The following is a 20,009-nucleotide window of genomic DNA, read 5'->3' as shown; positions in this document are numbered from 1 at the left end:
AGGGGTGCAGAGCAGAACTCACTCGAAATAAAAGCTACCGACTACACCGACGGTGAATACCAATCACGCTGAGAAGGCCGGCAGAGCAATTGGCTTAAACAGATGGGACAGGAGAGCAGAGGCTTCCGAACTTGCATTTGATGCCTCTGGTTTTTAAGATTTCTCCATCACTGTAGAAATCCAGTGATAGTTGTCAGTATGTGCGCTGCTACACTGCAGGAAATAACTGCTGATTGGAAAGAAATTTTGCAGAAATTACAAATCGTGAACAAATACGGTTTAAAAAAGCACTTATGTTGCTCCAAGGTGTAACTTGGATTGAAACTTGACAATATGAAAATGCACTTTCAGTGGAAACTTACTGAAATTGGAAGCGCATATAAAAAGAAGAGAAAGAAAAGGTGAAATAAAAATAAAAACTAAATGTAAAACTTTAATATCTGTTCAACAGATCCAAAATCTGGCCTTTGAACTCTTTACTTTTTGCACCTGAGCTGCAGTGAAGCGCTTTATTCAAGGTAAAATATGAAAATTGAAAATATGGGAAATTACAGGAAATATTTAAATATACAAAAATGTTACAAGCACACATTTTCTGATGTACAAAGCAGGCTTTAAAAAGTGAGGCGTTAAAACTTTGGATGATTAAAAACAAAAGCAAAACAGCTAAAACAAATGATTAAATCCATTAAATCAAAAGTGGATTTTGGACAGATCCGTAATCTACACAAATTACTATTGGACATATATAAGCATGTTTACATCTGATACCACTGTGGGATTTATGGGTACACTGACAGGTTGTGATAATAATCACACCATCCTACACATCCACATCAGATCGTCACTCTCACTGGATGATCAGAGCTGGAAAGTCAGCATGCTTGTTAGTATGCAAAAAACAGTTAGCAATGACATAACCTTCAAAGCGGTGATGCTTTCAAAAGAGAATGTCAGGCGGTGAATTTGGTGATTATGGATATAATGATGTTTTGATCGGGTGAGTTTGTGTAGGTCTGACCTGGTGAGACACTCATTCCACAGACTTCTGAAGGTGCTCTGTAGCACGAGGCACGACGGAGTTAGAAACACAGATTTAATATCAGGACATTATGAAGTGGGGGCTTCCATGGAACAGACTGATTAAGATCTTGGGGTGAAAAATTAAGACTGACTCTCTGCTTTGTCTGTGCTTCCTCAAAGTGCTCATGAACAATTTTTGCAGTCTGGCAGTGCAGATTATTTGGTGAAAGAGTTCCAGTGTTGCTTGCACAAGTATCCCCGGACACCGTGCAGTTTTGCAGATAGATTCTTGTAGACGTTTTCTCTTAAAGAGCTAAAACGTACTCATTAGAAGAATGACGAGTGGTGGAGTAAGGTTGTCACCGTTTATACTTTGTTTTGCCTTGTTTTCACTAAGTGGTTATATTTAGGCACCAAAAACACTGTGTTTGGGATTATGGCGGTAAGAATGTGGTCTAAATTCAAATGTAATCCCAACAACAAACCTGCACATTAACAAATGATGCAGACGACTTCTTTTTCAACGGTCCACGTGTAATTAATTTGAAGTAAGAGACCCATTTCAGTATCATAACCAGTGGATCTTAAGAGCTTGAAAGGAAAGCTTGAAAACCTGGAGATTCCCAGGCATTTAAACACTATCGGGGTTGCCTTTTAAGAGGGTTCGTGGCTCCCTATTAATCAAGTGCATCATCACACGAGCCAAGGGGTGAAAGCCTCTTGGATGCAGGGGGGGCTGTATGGAGGAGAAAACTGATGACAATTCTAAGGGCCCTAGTAAATTAGTCAAGTTTTATATGACAACCATAAAACAACTTCAAAAGTTACTTATAAAGTATTTTTTTTCTTAGGATTAGTTTAGCAAAAATCCACTCAGCGTCTGACCCCTGCCTCCCGCCTCATTATTTCAAGATATGGTTTGATGCCAGTTTGTCTAGCTGACGCTGACGGTCTGAGCGGTACTGCTGCAGGAGAAAAAGACTGAAGCGTGGCTCTATTACATTAAACTCAGGGTTCCAAAAAGGAAAAGAATGACAAAGCAAAGTGCAGAGAGGTATTACAGCATGTGACACTTGTCTTGTCCATCAGTGGTGGAACTTAAACTTATGACCAAATCCACATGAGAGACTCTGCTTGAGTTTCCTACTGTTAGCTTACATTTTTTCAAACCTTTTTCTTATTTTTATTCTACCAACTATGTATTTTGTAAGAATACATCATCTTTATATCCCAGGTACAGACATTTTTGGAGAAGTGTGTATTGCTGTGCTTATATTTTGCACACCTCGTATGTCTGACTAAAACTCCTTGAGGTAAGATAAGATAGAACTTTATTAATCCCTCGGGTGGGTTCCTCTGGGAAATTCGACTTCCAAAAAGCACAGCAACGACCGAAGTTACAGTTACAGAATTGTTATATATATATATATATATATATATATATATATATATATATATATATATATATATATATATATATATATATATATATATATATATATATATATATATATATATATATACACACACACACACACACACACACACACACACACACACACACACATATATAAATACAGAGACAAATATAAATAAAATATACAAAGGGGATAAATAGGAATAAAAAATAGGTGGTGCACTAGGATATATTTTAGTTGGCTGTACATTGCTTGAAAATTAATATCGAATTGATTGTTTAAGTTATATCCACCAGTCCCTGGTGGCACCCCTTCTTGGATGAGAGGTGAAACATCTTTAAAAAAGTCCAGTCGCCTTCTTTTTAAGCTCTCAAGACTACCAGGACCTGGATGACTGTGATCCTACACAGGAAAAACCACTGATTCCACTGTCTGCACCCACTGTCTTCCCAGAGTTCTTCCCCTAACTCATATTTTTGATGTAAAAAAGAGACCAGGCAGCTTTCTTCCATTGATCCAGCGTCTGGCCCTGATGCTTGCAAGCCTGTTGTAGTTGATTTCAGTGATGGACAGGATTCAGCACGGGCACACTGACTCTGCTGTTCACTGATTATCCTTCTTTGGACCGCCATTTTTTTTTTCCTGCTTCCAGCACATCACATTCAAGACCTGACGCTTCACTTGCAACTACATCACTTGAAAAAGTCTGTTGTATTCAGATAAAAAAACGTATTCACTTCCCCTGTCACTGCTTTCTGTTTCCAATCAGAATCTGGTAAGCTAGAGGAAATTAGTCTTACCAGAAACAAACTAAACAAAACATTATTATCATAAGTTTTAAGTCTAGGGTTGTTTTTAAGATGGGCTAACCTCAACATTTTCACCACAAAAGTTTAGAGAATTCAAAAAGAACAAATTCCAAAAACTGTTGCAACTGCACGTTTTAGGGAGTGAGTGGCACTAACAGAAGGTGTAAGCAGCTGGTAGTTATCTGCATTAAACACTCAAGATCGCTGGTCCATTAAAAGAGACTGTCATTTGAACGTTAACATACAGTAAATCGTTCTGGGGAATTGGTTTTGATGAATTATGCTGTTTATCGTGAAATTATTGTGTTATGTTTCAGTTTGGACTGCTCTACTAAAAAGAAGTAACTTGAATTCAGCTCTGGAACCACCAGTGAGATACCACCCATAGAGCAGCATAGCGGGCATCAGCAATGGCTGACAGTGATGTCAGATACAGCGTGACAGAAGGGGTTGGAATGGAAGAGGGTTGCAAAGCGGTTTGTAGATCTGCAGCAATTGCGGTTGTGCTAAAGCAGCAGAGAGCACATGTTGTGTAAGATCATCTAATCTGCCGGGACTGTGCAGCTCTTCTAATGGTCAGTTAGGGTTGGTAGTAAAAGCGAGTCAGCCTCACCGTGTGTTTGTGTGAAGCCAGCGTGGAATGCCTTCAACCTTCCAGTAGGAAGCATCTTCTCTGTTTCCAAAAAGGCTCAAAGTTCAACTACATGGGAAAACAGCCTGCTTCATTTCTGTTCAGACTCTGTAAGAAGGTTTCTGATTGCTAGTAGTCAAACCGAGTCCATTGAACTACTTTTAAGCACTTTGCAACCTGTTCTCTAATCTGTGCCTTCCTCCTGTTTTGTATATACACCTCATCTCTGTCATTTATTCTTGCTGTCCTACTATTTATGTTTTTATACCATGCAGAGTTGGTGTGGAGCACCCACAATTGTACAAACACTTCTCTATTCTTTTCTATTCTATTTCAGCTAATATTAAATTAAACCACAAGTTCTTGTTGTTAATTATCATCACTATTAGAGTTACCAATTCCATTGTATCTTCACTTTTTACCAGCCAATAAGAATGAGGTGTCCACACAATCAGATCCGCCTCAGCTCTGTCTGGTTTGTTTTGGTTTTAACTGTCTACAAGTCCACGATAGCCAATCAGACATTGTTTCTGCTTTTCAGCCAGATCACCTGCGTTGCATCAGCTTCATCAGCAACAGTACTAAAGGACTGCCTCCAAAGTTTGGTAAACTTCCTGAGCTCTTTGGTGAAATCTCTTCCTCGCTGTGTAAAGGTGTTTTCATACCTGCAGTGTTTAGTCTGTTTGAATCGAACTCTTGTTCATTTCCCCCTTGGTGCCATTCGTTTGTGCAGGTGTGAACGTAGTAACTTGGGTGCAACCCAAAACAACCACACAGAGACCCTTTGGAGGACATGGTCTTGGGGCCTCGATCCAACCAAACTACCAGGTGTACGTTGCAAGTTTGAGTTAAAAAATTTAGCAGTGAAATGAACGTATATTCACAGTGTTCTCCTATAGTCCAGAACTGAACACCTTCTTCCTGTGTTTACTTTTGTTTCTCGTTCCTCAGACACATCTGGCCATTTAGTGGATTGAATGGTCACACGTCGTTTGTAGTGGCACATTTTGGTTCGCTTGCCGTTGACTTGGAATTTTCTCTGAGTGAAAACAATCAAGCCTTGCAAAAAACTGCAAGTTTACAAACTCATCAACTGGTTTGGACGAGAGTAAGTGCCTCGTTCTAGTGCTTCCCAGCTGGCTGGAAGAGTGGGTCAGTTACCTCCATACCTGATCCCGTTTCTCTCAAAACCCTCCTCTCCTCACCTGCCTGCTCACCCTCCAATGGCCATCACCTCCTGAGGAAACAAACCACTGGACTCCCTCCTCATTTTAAACTCCACCTGTAACTCAAGAAAGTGCACTAAATCAACCCCTTTTTGTCTGTGTAGAAATTCTCTGTGGATTCATTGGAAATAGGCTCACGTGTCTCCTTTCCCTCAGAAAGCTTATATACAGATTCCTTGTGTCTGTTAAACCTCACTTGTTTTTCTTATTCATTCTGCCTTTCAGTTCACCAGTAACTGGACTAATCATTCGTGACACGCTCATCATGTCCAAAAATACCAAGAAGGCTTTATTAAACGATGGTGATGTCATGGTGGCTGTACCCATCTTTTATACGGTTTATGGAGCAAAAACTAAGGCTGAACAAAATCTGAGGCAGTTTCACAGAATTGAGGCCTTTACATGTGTTTATTGTGTGATCATTGTTGTACGTGAAAAAGAAGTAATATGCTACAAGTCAGTGATCAAATGTCTCACAGTCCTCATAATTAATCCTCTTTAGTAATATTAATGAACCTCACTTTGTTTTTAACGCTTGCACAGACATTAACTTCTCAATTTACTGTAGCTTGCCTTCACCAGTGCATGAATGTGAGAGTGAATGAATAGTGGTATTGTATAGCGCTTTGAGGGGTCCCGAAAAGCGCTATATAAATGCAATCCATTATTAATTTACCCAGTCTTATTTCCTTGTTCTGCTAAATGTTATACCTGGGGTGAATATTTTATCTCACAGCTGTTCCTCCTGCGGTCTGTTGATGCTCCTTTTGCTGTAATTTCAAACCAAAAATGCAATAAAGTTAATAAAGCTGAGGTTAACAAAAGTTCTTTAACTGCACTTCTCACACTGTTTTTATCTTATCTATCTCATCACTGACTCCTGCAACAGCACTAGAGAAGATAAAGTGCACTGATGCTGTGTTTTTTGTACTTCACTGGTACACTGAAGAGTTAGTAACTAAATTGTGGGGAGCTAATTGCTCCGCGAGGTCCAAGGAATAATGGCTGCTTCAGCACACACCGCCTCAAAAGCTCTAATAGGCTCTTTTGATGTGGATTAGAAACAAGCATTTATTAATTACAGCAGAAATACTGCAGGCAGTTGTCGTTTTTTTAAACACATTTCTTGATTATTTTCTCTTCATCTTCTCTTCATTAACCATTTTCACTGCTTCAGACCCCGTCACACGTTTTCCTAACGGTTTCCTCTGCAAGTGTGCAAGTTCCTTTTGACAGCAGCCACATATTTAATTTAACACGAGTCTCTGGGGATCAGTTAAGAAAGCTGAAGAAAAAGGTGTTTGTTTACACATGCTGAGGCTGAAACAGCTGTTGGCTGGGTAAATAAAGTGTCAGCAACCAGTGACAAGCCAATTCAAATAAGAAAAGAAGCTAATTAAGCTAATGTCATTTCAATAGCTCGATTGCTCCGGGTTTAGCTGCTTTTCAATAAATTCCCGACCCTGTTGAAATAACATGAACCCTATTTAAAAACTCAATAATAATCAAACTAAATGAGCTTTCTGGAATAGCCATTAATCACACAGCCAATTAGCAAACATTACATCCACTTTCGCTTTGCACAGAACTATTTATTATTAAATGATCCAATTTAGTGAAATTAACTCTCAAAAGGAGTCAGGTGCTTTTCCACTGATGTTGGAGACAAACGTGCAATAAACTAGATAGAAATTTCACACATCAGCGCTCAAAAATATCTTGAAAAACTTTTCTGTGTGTTTGGATGACGAGGGGAAAGAGAGGAGTTACTGTATGTCTCAAACAGAGCCAGAAAAAGGTGTTTCAGTGCAGCTGAAATGGCCTGTTTGTGTCAGAGATATTTGCTGTCCTTCAGCTGATTGCACCTCTGTTTTTTGGTTTTGCAATGTGCTCCAGCTCTGATGTTCCTCAGGTCGCCTGCTGTGCTTCCTGCTCTGATTTGATGTCACTGGGAGAGGATCCCAAAATTACAAGAGCCTTTATTTATTTATTTGTCACTGTGTGTCTACCTGCCCTTTCTTCCATGCTGCTGCTTTGTTTCCCAAACTGACAAACGTATTACGGCTAATTGAATATGACCCGCTGACAGCTGTCTGAAATAATGAAGCCTCTTTTCCCTTGCATTTTCTCCCCCAGGATGGCCTCTCTCTCCAGCACTTCAGTCCACATCAAAGTGCCTAATCAGTGTGGAATCTGGGGCTGAAGGAAATATTGATCACACTGAGAGCCCGAGCGTCCATATTTACTGCTTCTGCACTGAGGGAGAGGTGGCATTATGGAGCCCAAAGCTACGCTTTCAGGCTCAGGAGACGATATTATTTGGTGTAAAGATGCTTTTTGGTTTGTTTGTTAGAAACAAAGTTGAATTTAAACATCGGGGTGTCTGAAAAGGGGCTCCAAAAGTAATCCACAACCTGTGGGCGATAATAGAATATTTTGACTGAAAACGACTCAACCTTAGAGCTCTTTAGTTTTCTGAAGTGATTTTTGTTTGGCTTCTGTTCTTGGTTCCTTTTGAAAATTCAGCAGCTGTTTATATTTTTTGTGTTTCTCAGTATGCCTCCCCGGGGGCACTTTTTGCTAATTAGTCAAGCCTTGGATTGTAGGTTATCTTTGTTTTTTGGGGGTTTCTGTGTGTTTTGGTCGGTGTTTAGTTTTCTATTATAAAATATGTTCCATTCTCTTCTTCCTGTAGCATCTCCGGTTATCTTTCGTCTTTTGGTGTTTCTCAGGCTTTAGTGTGAGTGTCCTTATGTCACATTCAGTCTTTCTCCTTGTCGCACTCGTATTGTCTGTGTCTGGTCCAAAAGGGGGGGGGGGCATTGGGGCTACACATAATTACAAACATACATGCATAGTACAGTCACAGAAAAATGTAGCCACAGCAATGAAAGTGTAAAAATATCTGCATTAGACTGTGGAGCAAAAGCAAGAGACAAAGATGAGAGACATTTTCTCTCTGTGGACATCCAAGAACTCCCCACACGACGACAGTTGACATATTTTCACGTGTTTTGCAGTTTTTGAGAAGGATACGATCCTGCATGTGTCCATCGCCTCGGTGTCCTCCTCATTCATGCTGGTGACCATGACTGCTGCAGAAGCACTACGCTACTGAATAATTAAACCAACTTCATACTGGAATAATAACATTTTTGCTGACAAACTGTATGAATTTGTCTACACTATAACTGAAGTATATCAGCTGAGTGGTTACAATGACTTCACTGATTGGTTCTGCTTTCCTCGTTGTGTGTTTCACTTCCTTTTTCCGCTGTCCCTGATTTCCTGATTGTTTTTAGCTGCGTTTAGTTCCTCACTTGTTTCCTCTTCCCTTGTTACTTCCAGTGTATATATGCTCTCAGTTGTCCCTTGTCCTTTTGTCAAATCATCTGCATATTTGTGTGTCCTCTTGGGTATTTAACAATATATTTAGCTGTAGAATCAGTAACTGCCTAAAATGAAATAAGTATTTTTTGGTAATGACACACTAAAATGTTAATCATTAGGAATCTTTTTCATCCACAAATTCACCCAGTGACTCACAATGCTGCTCACAGACTACTTGTATACTTAAACAGCAGCTGCTGTGAAATGTATGTCTGCACACTTACACAGGTGACAGAGCACGCAAGAAATGACAATGCCGGCACATTTTAGGGTGAAGTAGAGACGGTTGTCTACCAATCGGAGCGCTGGCAGTTTGGAAGGTCAGAGTGTCCTTGGGAAAGAGCTCCACTGGACTCTTGTGGACCGTGTGTGTGTGTGCGTGTGAATGTTAGGATAAAAGCATTTTGTATAAATGTGCATGTGAATTAGTGAATGAGGCTTATAGTAAGAAAGTGGTTTGAGTGTTAAAATAGAATAGAAAAGGGCTTTATGAGTGTGAGGCTATTTACCATAAAACAGCAGCTGTGCATCAATATTTCAGTTCAAGCACTCAATTAGAAGATTTTTTCAGACAAAATATACCTTTTAAATTTGTTACGATTATTTATTTAATCCTAAATCAAGTTTGATCTCCAGTTAACGATGCAACTGTCAGAAGCTTGGGAAGTGACTAAAGATACATAATAAACTTGATTCACACAAAACTAGTTACAAAGTGTTACATGTATGGAGTCCCTATTTATGGTTAAGGACACAGAACCTGAAGTTGATTCTATAAATGAGAACAGCCGGAATTTCTAATGCTCTCCTAAGATGAAGGGCAAGCAGGGTCAAAAGACAAGAGTGTAAACTCGCATAAAGGTTTTCACTTGCAAAAGCAGCTAGTTGTGTTTATTGTGTAGAGCTGACATTTGGCAGTTTCAGTGTGGAAAGAGTTGACACTATTGAGCACCTTTAATGACTCTAGAGAAAATAAAACATCAATAAAACAACATCTGTGAGCTCTTAATGAAGATCTGAAGACAACATGCTCCTAATGTGGCTTATGCTATCAAACAGACGTTCAATAATTAACAGATAATCCAGCGTGGTGATGAATGGTCGTCGCTGCTCGATAAAAAAGGACGAGAAAAAAAATGTCACAAAAATACAAAAATGTTAAAACATTTCTGCACAACCAACTCTCTGTATTTTAAAACCAAATGACCAGACTTGTCGATAATTTGCATTAATTAATTGAATATTTATGGCCTCAAGAGGACAACTCATGACGTTTGGTCGACCCTCTGACCTTTTCCTCGTGACTGTGGTCTGCAGCTCATTCAAACTTCCTCGCAAACTCATCAAAATTAAAATGACATATTGCAGTAACACATTCATGATCCCACGTGGTTAAACCATCTTTTGTGAGCACTTCATTTAATTCCTAATTTCAGCACCTCTAGTCTGGCCCAGACTAATGAATCCATTTCAGTATGAGCGGCTCTTTAAGGCAGAGCGACCCCCATCTATTCAGTGGCAGGAATACTCTGGGGATTTTAATGGGAATTTAACTTGGATGTATAAAATCAAATTAACTGATGAAAGCATTTAATGCTATATTTGTAATCTAGAGACCACTTGGCAACGTTCACAATGCAGATATGTGTTCATTAATCATTTGGCCAAGGATCTCTACTTGCCAAATAGGGGTCAGTGAATTGTCTGTATTCTTAATGATACTAATCAATGTGTACGTTTATATTCAGGATCAGCTTACTGTTTACCAGCAGAGATTCACACAAGAGGCCCTTGACAGTGTAATGAAAATGTAAAGCTGCACATGATTATCCATACTATGTGCTGACATGGTTATTATAATGGCCTTTGGGCAATAATGAGGTTGTGTTAATAGACTCAAGTAAAGCAACAAAGGGACCGATACTAAAGATTTGTTTTGCTATAGTATCCCAGTGCAATCAGAGAAACAGTTCTTTTCCCAAAACAATAAAAATGTAAATGTATTTACATTTTGTATTTTATTTATGATAAAACACTTAAGAATTATTAGAATTTATAGAAAACTGCCATATATCACTTCACAAAGCAGTTATTATGCATATAAAAAGGTCAAACTAGGAATCCTTATTTTACTAATCTAGTACTGTTTGTATTATGAATTATACAAGAAAAAAAAGAGGCTAAAAGTCAAATGAAGCCAAACTAAATCTAGTTCTAATAAAATGTGCCACAAACTTAAATCACACAGCCTGACTAAACTAATAACAGCCACACGTTTCTTTAGTAGCAGCAGCTTCCACTACAGGACTGAGGAAGCTATGTGGGGTTGTTCCTGCCTGGACATTCACAGTCCATTTATATTTCTTAACTGAGCCTAACTCAACTCTGAGTGAAGCTACAGCATGCAAACCTTTTGTCAACCCTTCAGTTGTCTGTTAACTTTGTGTTTTGGGTCATTTGAAATGTCTTGATACTGCTTACAAATGATTGTCTCCTGAAAGTTTGCAAGATGTTCAGAACCTGAGGAAGCAACGCAGCTTTAAATGTTGCACAGTTGGGCAAAGAGTTTCTTCAAACATAGCATTGTGCAGGTGTGGCCCGGGTGAATCCAGGAGGTCCTTAAACTTTAAAGTCTCATTATATTTGTTGTAGAGCAGTTGGTTCCTTTGTGCTGTCCTTCCATTAGCAGTATACTTATTCAGTGTTTTCCTCTTTGGATGCATGAACACAGATTGATTTCTAAATGTTGCATCCTTTTGAGCTCTTTTTGACATCTTTTACATTAGCGTATTGCACTTTTTCAGGATTCCCACTCTTATAGGTGCAGCAGTAGTCCTGAAATTTTTCATCATTTGTCTCATGTGGACTGAAGAAGCTCAGACTCCTTAGATTTGCTATAATGGGTCATGTTGTGATACCAGCTTATCATTCTGAAGTGAAACAGATTGTTAGTACTTCACTACACTCTCATGTCCTTAGCATAAAACACCTGACTCCATTCAGCTTTTGGAGAAGGTTTATTTCCACTTTCCAGTCTGGGTTGTGATGATTCAACTCGTCCTGTTTTGGCCTGTCATAGTTCATATTCTGTAAATGAAAACTATCTTCAAAACAATCATCAACAGTAATCTCCAGACCAAAGACGAGGACTTGTGCTTTTAGATATTTGAGACCATATCATATAAAATGATGTATTTATGTAGTGTTTTATTGGATTGTGCTGTCAAATATGTTGGATTGTTTGTGTTTTCTCCTCAATATTTATAAAATATTTGATTATGACATTGTTTTTCCATCCAAAAATTCATAATCCTTGCATTTTTAATATTAGGTTTTAAGTTTTGTGTTCTTCCATCTGTTTTTTTTACCTTATTATTCTTCATGTTGACCTTGCTTCATAAAGTTTTAATGTCTCCGTGAGAAAACAAACAATACATATACATGCCAGACACTCGTCTAACCCAAGGCCGGCACACGCTCACGCTCCACCTTGCTGTTTCAATGCCAAACTAGTTCCCGTCTCTAGCTGTGCCGTCTCTCACTTTCTGTGGACAGAACATGTATTTGCATCTTAAGATGTGCTTATTCCATCAAACATTCATGAATCTAGACTGACTGTTCACACAGAATTCAGAGGACTTTGGCTCAGACAGACATTAACAGTCCCAGACATTTTGTCCACATAATATGACATCTTTTAATGAGGGATGGGATCCATATTGGAAACAGGGGAATTTGAGTCAGGATAGCACGGTGTTTAAAAAAGAACATCAGGAAAAAATATCACGCAGCATTTCGCCCTCATTTTTTCTCTGTTGTGTAGAAGTATTTTATTTATGGCCACTCTGGGTGAGAGAGAAAAAACATACAAGTTCATTTATTACCCGTTAAACGTGAGAAATTTCCTCTGTCGTGCAGCAGAATTACAGCGCTACAGAGCATGAACAGTGTCAGAACGAACAGCAGACGGTTTCTCACACTGTAGCTTATTTTATTGATATACAATAAGACAAATCATTGGACAATCAACTTGCCTTTCCACTGCCTTCATGCCTTGTGTGCTCAATAGGACAAACCTCGCATCAGTCCAGATAATAGTCCCAAAATATCATCATGTTCCTCTTGTAACTCACTTTGCTTTCCACCCAAATTATTTTCCTCCCCAGATGATAACTTGTGCAGAGGGAAAGCAGGGAGGCAGGAGCATTCTCTGAAGCACATGTCAGCAAACATGGCAGTGAACTTTAAAAGTAATTTATTCAGCAGACGGGAGCTGAGGAAGATTGATGTTCATATTTCATCCATCAATGGTTTTCATAATTCACTAGCCTGGTGGACGGGTGCTAGTCAGAGCTTGTCAAGCAAGCTATGGCAAGTACATTCTCAATTCAGCCAGCTTATTGATAATCAAATCTTGCCAGTGAGCATGTCTTGTGTTACACGATGATCAGAGCAAACGTTGCTCTCCGGAGAGCGCAGAGGGGAAAAGGCAGCAATGCTGGCCCTGCAGTCAGTGACTGCACAACAGCCGAATCGGGAGGCTGAGACATCAAACTCCACAAAACTGTCACAAGTCACAGGAATAAGTTTTCTTTAAAGATAGGGGCCGTGTTATGCTGGGGGACCCTCTTAAGAAAATATCTTCTGTTCCTGAACTCTAGTGATTTTTTTTAAATGCAGAACCGAATTTAATTTACATCTTATTAAGTGAAGATAAATCAATGAAGGGGTGTAGTAAACAAAATGAATGGGATAGCTTGATGTTGATCTTAAAGCCAGAGTTTTCAGTGTCACAAAAAAGTCACTTTATAGGACAGCAACCTCTTTGCAACTAGTAAAAAATCATTAGTTGCCTGGTGACTCAATTGAATTCTTTTGCATTCAGTGACAAATTGCAAGTAGCAACTGGTCATCCTTTCATTTGCTGTTGACTGCACAGGTCACCTGGTGGGAGTCTCCAGACAATCTAACCTGACAGACTGCAATCACTCAGTGCAGCTTTGAAAGTCAATGGCTAATTTGTCTAATTTCTATGTTGGGTTTGTGTTTCCAGCACTGCTAGTTTAGAAACTTATTCTCGTTAACGACAAAAACAAGACGAACATCTTTTACTTGCTAGCAAGGGCGGCCCCGGCCGGTGTCTCAGAAAGCATTCTGAATCCTACTGCAGAGTGACCCCAACGACGGCCCCCGCTTGCTGCCTTTTATTGGGAAAACAGTTAACACAATACACAGCAAAAGCACCTCCCACTGTAAAACCCCCAAATGCTTCTAAGACAAGGCACTATGTGTGTGTATGTGTAAACGTCTGTATGCATGTGAGAATGTGTGTGTGTGTGTGTGTGTGTGTGTGTGTGTGTGTGTGTTTGAGTGAGTGTGTGAGAATGTGTCTCTCTCTGTGTGCATGACTTCCTGCTCATCAAAAGGATCATAAAAGCAGGAAGCAACATCACAAGAAACAGATCTTCCAGATGTATCTGCAATAAAAGCCTCTCCAGCCAGTCAGAGACAAAGGAATGTCTTGATCCTATAGATTGAACTCAGACCTTACAATTTTAAGAAGCACAATGACAACATTCAACAATTAGACTTTAACAGTCTAATTTATAGATGCCAACACATTTCTCTTTAAAATACAGGATTTGATTCAGCTGGCTTCTACATGGTTGCATTTATAATCTTATATATAAACATATGTCATTTCCTTTTCAATTGCCCTCCAGTAGCAAACACATCACTATGTGCAGAGGAATTTCTGAGTTTCACTGTATTTTTTCTTTCAGATCTTAGGTTCTGGCTCGTCTGTAGCTTATTGCAGAAGATTCACAATAAGCAGCGACAGATTGCTGATTTTTCACAGTTAACACGTTGTATTCCCATCACAAACAAATCGACTGCCAACTCGGACCCCGTTCAATCCCAGACTGATTGCATGCTGACTCTGTGTTATTGCTCTTTTATCGCCATCTTGACACTGCAGAGTCACTTTGTAGATGGTTGCAGATGTAGTCCCCGTCTTCAAAGCAACTGTTTCAAAAGCAAAGTTAATTACCCACAATCAGTCGGTAATTTTGGTCACGCTGTGGTCTCCAGGATAACTGTTTTCTTTAGTGTGACTGCATTAGCCTGGCTAAAGATTACTATGGTACGTTATTCTTTAATTATAACCTGGTCTGTGTCAAAGTTTCAGTTTAAAGCTGTCAGTAAGTGCCATATTTTCATTAATTACTTAGATGAAAATATTCTCCAAGGGCATTATAATTTGTCCGCCGAAGGAGAGAGAAAGCCTGGCAATGCCATAACAGTTCATATATTATAATATATTGCATTGTCTCTTAAGTATTCCTCTCAAAAGATTATCACCGTGGCTGTGTTTGCCATGGTGTTGTTTTTTTTCTAAGTATTTGTAGAAATCCCTTTTCCCTGTGCATCTTTTGTTTACTTACTTTCCGTCCTTGTCTGTTTCCCTCATTGGATTCACCTGTGTGAAATGCTACGCTAACTAAGACTTCCAGCGCATTCAACCGTGGTGGAAGGTGGTGGAGAAAGCAGGAGAAATATGAGACTGCAGAGGGCACAGGCTAAACTAAAACTGACCGGAGGGAATCATAGCAGGGTTTGCATGCAGATAGTAGGGTTAGAATCTGGCATCAGCAACACGAATCCATGAACCCAATCTGCCTTGTGTCTACAGGGCAGGCTGCTGGTGGCACATGGTACTTAGGCAGAAATGTGTGGCTGTGGAAAGAAACCCACTAAAATCAGTAACTGGCTTTTCCTCCACTTTTTTCAAAGACATTTCTGGTTCAGAATCAGTCGCATCAAAATCAGTTTGATGCAACGCCACAAAGTCAAATATGTACAAAGCAAAGCAAAACAATCTTATCTGTGCATCCTATTCGATGCTAATCAGCTAATTATGCTAACGTACTGAACAAGGAAAGTGAATATTGTACCCACGAAGCATCTGCATATTAAAATTGTCATTGCGAACATAAGATGCAAACTTTTTATGTATTCATGGGTGACAAAACAGTTTCAGCTCTGTTAGATTGTCATTCTCTTCAGTTTTCAACCGGAAAAATTAGAAAACTGAAAAATGTGTTGGGAAACACTGGGGTAAAGTTTTACATTTGAATAATTGAGTTCGGGATATTATTTATTTAATTATCAGTTTGACTAATCAGAACTAAATGGATGCCAACTGAAGGACTTCGTACTACCTACAGCCCTGACGACATCTTTTAGTCAAAAAGGAATAATTTTAGGTCGACTTATTGTAATCTTTTAATATTGAGGGAAAGAAAGCTTTCCAATTTGCATCAGGTGAAATGCTCTTATTGAAATTCTCTCAACTGTCTTAACCTGTCAGCCATAAATAATTATATATAGATATATAAAAAAAAAAAATCCCAATCAAAATGCAAGGAAGTGCATGCCTGTCAGTTAATATTTAATGAGCAATATGCAGTTTGCGATGAGGGAAATGGAATTACTGATGGAATTGTTTTCCTCGCTCTAATTTCATAAAGGGCATAGAAAGGAGGCAGGAAATGGCTCCCCTCTGCTGAACCTGGATGCTGTAAAAATTATAAAACTTTCCAGGTAACTTTTTCCACACAACACTGACGCAGAGGTAATCAGAGGTTACTGTTCAAACTCGAGCTGTCATTGTTTTGGCAGTGTCACGGCAGAGGCAGCCTGGACTTCAGCTTCATATGTTCACCATCGGCCTGTTTGCAACAACAAGCAGGTTTCCAGCTGCCTGGGGAGTCTCGCACATAAAGCCGCCTTGATGCACTTCTCCCTGACGTTACATGACTAATTGCTTCCCAAATGTTCTGCCTAGACGCTTGTTTCGATTTGTAACAGGCCTGATAAATTCTCTCTCAATGGTCGTCTCAGACAGAGCACTACCTCTAGATGACCATGGCTGACAGCTTATCATGGCCCACGAGTTTTGTTTTCTTCATTGTTTGGAGTTTCGACAGGGATGGATGTCTCAGTAAGTCATGGAAGACAAATGATGACAAATCCTGTACACAACACTGAATATCCTGGATGCTGCCCGGGACTCTGTGGAGTTCCTACTGAGCCATTTTATTTTATTTTATTTATTTTCTCTGCTTGCAGACATTTTATCTCTGCGTTCTTTTTAATTTATTTGATACATGGAGATGTCAACTGTGGATAAAGAGTGGTGGAAGCAGTATTGATATACTTTGGTAAAAACTGCCAATATGACGGCGTAAAAATACCACAGTGTAAAAATGAATACAGATTAGTTCCCTTATTGTGTTCCCTTTAAATTACAATGTACTCATAAATATAAAAGCATTTGCTTTGCGGGGGGGGGGGGGAGTATTCCCAGCACTAAATAATAGGGAGTTATAACACTAATAGGGCCATTTGAAATAATATAGCAGTCACATTGGATTTTAAGTGCTCTGTGTAGTTACAGAAGCAAAATCTAGAGCTTCCCAACCTATTTGTTAAGACCCTAACAAAGGCATTTAAGATAAATGTGAGGTGTCCTGATGGGGGAATAACCAAACATATTCTGCTTCACTCTTTTTAATCTTATATTCATACTTAAAGCAGCTGATATAGCTGCTTACAGTCCAGCAGTGGCAACTAAGAGGCCAACAGGAGCTATTTCTCATCACTGAAAACCAGTAAGTTTCATTCTTTGACTCGTCAGTTTGATCTGTCTTTCTAAAGGACATTATTGATTATTTAAATAAACTTTATAAACTGTAGGTGTAGAGAGTGTGTGAGAGTTTCCCCTTCATTTGATAAGATTTCACTATTTTGAGTAGGACAAAAACGATCAGCCTGCTGAGGACATCTTCTGTTTCTGTTGCAAAGGGCCTGAAGGACAACTAAGCTACATCGTGATAACACAGTCTGCATACAAATGATAGAAGTCGTCACCTCAGTGTTACTCACTGGTTTTTTGGACTCTGCATGTTGAAGCTTTCGTCATATAGCCACTGCCAGGCTAGATTTTTAGAGCCAGCCGTTGCCATATTTGGATGGGAGGGTGGAGTGCTACGCTGTTAGCTAATGCTATCAAGCTTGGTTAGCAATAAGTAGCCTAAGAAAATAATTAATTAAATAACAAATTAACAGTTAGTAAGTTTTCTTCAGTCATCTAGGCTGTTTAGTTCCCCCTTAAGATCATGTATGTTTTCACAATGTTCCCTTAATTTTTTTTGCAGTGTATATTTTGGCTTTGGTGAATGTATACCTTTGATGAACTCTACTTTGTAACTGGCTAAATTATTTTTAAGATAAGCCCATTAGCCCAAAGACTTCAAAATGGGCCTTGAGTTGTGATGAAAGGGTAAATAACACAGTTCTGCTTTTTTAACACCTTAGTCTATGGAGACAGCCCCAAGTGGTCACTAGTGGAACTGCAGTTCTTGAGCGAGATTGCCACTCTGTTAAAAGTACTGTTCTCTTATACCTATGGTAATACTGACTAAAACACATGCATATATTTGACACTTTTAATTTGTGTCTGCTGAAAGATGAGGAACAAGCTTTACTAATCTCATTAAGGTTAGAAAGGTAACCTCACTTTACTTCTGCCATTTCTGTCTCTGGCACATAGCCTGTGTCGTATCTAAAAAGTTTAAAAACAAAATCTGTCTTGCAACATTTCAAATGTTTAAAATATAAGATCATAATTTAATAAATGTGTAATTTTTCCATTTGAAAGCTAAAGTAAAAGCAAGAAGGAGTGGTAATAGCCAAGTAAAGTGGAGATGTCATTGCAACATTCCTTCCCATGTTTACTTGTGTTTACTAAAGTGTAAAAAAAAAAAGCCGTTTATTTTGTTGTAGCCCAAATCTTCTTCAGCACTAAATCTGCTGCAAGCCGGCTGTGATAACAAAGGGGTCCAGGCTGAGGGCATGATGAGTTTCAGCTGCAGTGTGATTGTGCTCGTTATGGACGGAGAGCCTCTGTTACAATGCACCCAAGAGCATTTTGCCTTAGACCTGTGAAAGAAGCCTAAAGCAACTTCTCAACGCTTAATTTGCACATTAATTCTTGCTGACAGGCGTTCAGATAGCCGACGAGAAATGGCTCTGAAAATTAACCTGGTGAATTTCTTAATGGCCCACGAGTGTGTAAAAATATTACAAGTTAATAGGACATTAGTGCTGTGATTTGTGTTCCTTTTAGATATCCCAAAGACTTATAGCTATGCAGAGTTTTAGCAGTTTATCAGCGCGAAAATGTCAAAATCGATAAGTTGCTTTTGTCTAACATCATAATAGTTACTAAAGTTTATTCCTCACCTATTTTTAAGGCTTTAAGTACTGTGCCAGCAAATAAAAGGTGAAATATGTTTATTTTACAAATAATATTCTCAAATTGTGACATGTTATTTTTGGCCTTTCCTTTATTTTTACCTGTATTCTGTAATCTGTTTCATTCTCATTGCCGATAGTGAAACTGATCGAGTCTGCAGTAGCAGGTTGATGGTGGCAGCATGTGTCAGATTACAAGACTTTAACTCAGGAAACTTTTTTGAAGTTAAGTTGTTCACTTTCTCTTTATTCAGGCCAATTTTCTGAAGGTTAGTTTTTTCCAGGGAGTTTTAAGTGTTTTCACTTCCTGCCTTTGTTCTTTTCTCCTTCTTGTTACTGTGGACGTTCATGTGTTCCTTATCCGTCTTCATGCAGACAGGAAGATACTGCCAGCACCGGAAACGTGCTCGTCATCTCCGAGCATGAAGTAAGGAGAGCCTTCAAGAGAGTGAACACCAGGAAAGCAGCAGGACCAGACGGCATCCCAGGTCGTATCCTAAGAGACTGCGCATACCAGCTAGCTCCTGTGTTCACTGAGATATTCAACATCTCTTTATCTCAGTCGGTGATCCCCACATGCTTCAAAGAGTCCATCATTGTTCCTGTCCCGAAGAAACCCCACCCTGCTTCTCTCAATGACTATCGCCCTGTAGCCCTCACCTCAGTAGTGATGAAGTGCTTTGAACGCCTGGTCAGAGACTTCATCATTTCTTCACTACCAGACACACTGGACCCACTACAGTTCGCTTACCGTCCAAATCGTTCCACAGACGATGCCATCTCTCATCTCCTCCACACATCACTCACTCACTTGGACACTAGAAGGGGGAATTATGTTAAAATGCTCTTCATAGACTACAGCTCTGCATTTAACACCATAATTCCCTCCACACTCACCACCAAGCTGGAGCATCTGGGACTCAGCTCATCTATGTGTCAGTGGATCTCCAACTTCCTAACTGGCAGACCACAGGCAGTAAGGATGGGCGGACATGTCTCAGCCTCCACCACTCTCAGCACTGGAGCCCCCCAGGGGTGTGTTCTGAGCCCCCTGCTGTACTCTTTGTACACATATGACTGTGTGGCCACTACCAGCTCCACCACCATCATCAAGTTTGCTGACGACACCGTCGTGGTGGGCCTGATCTCTGATAACAAATACGTGAAGGAGATTAGGAATCTGGAGAACTGG

The sequence above is a fragment of the Aulonocara stuartgranti genome, assembly GCF_965226115.1.
Source record: "Aulonocara stuartgranti genome assembly, chromosome: 4".
In the NCBI taxonomy this organism is placed as follows: domain Eukaryota; kingdom Metazoa; phylum Chordata; class Actinopteri; order Cichliformes; family Cichlidae; genus Aulonocara; species Aulonocara stuartgranti.
Note: the sequence above shows the minus strand (reverse complement) of the source record.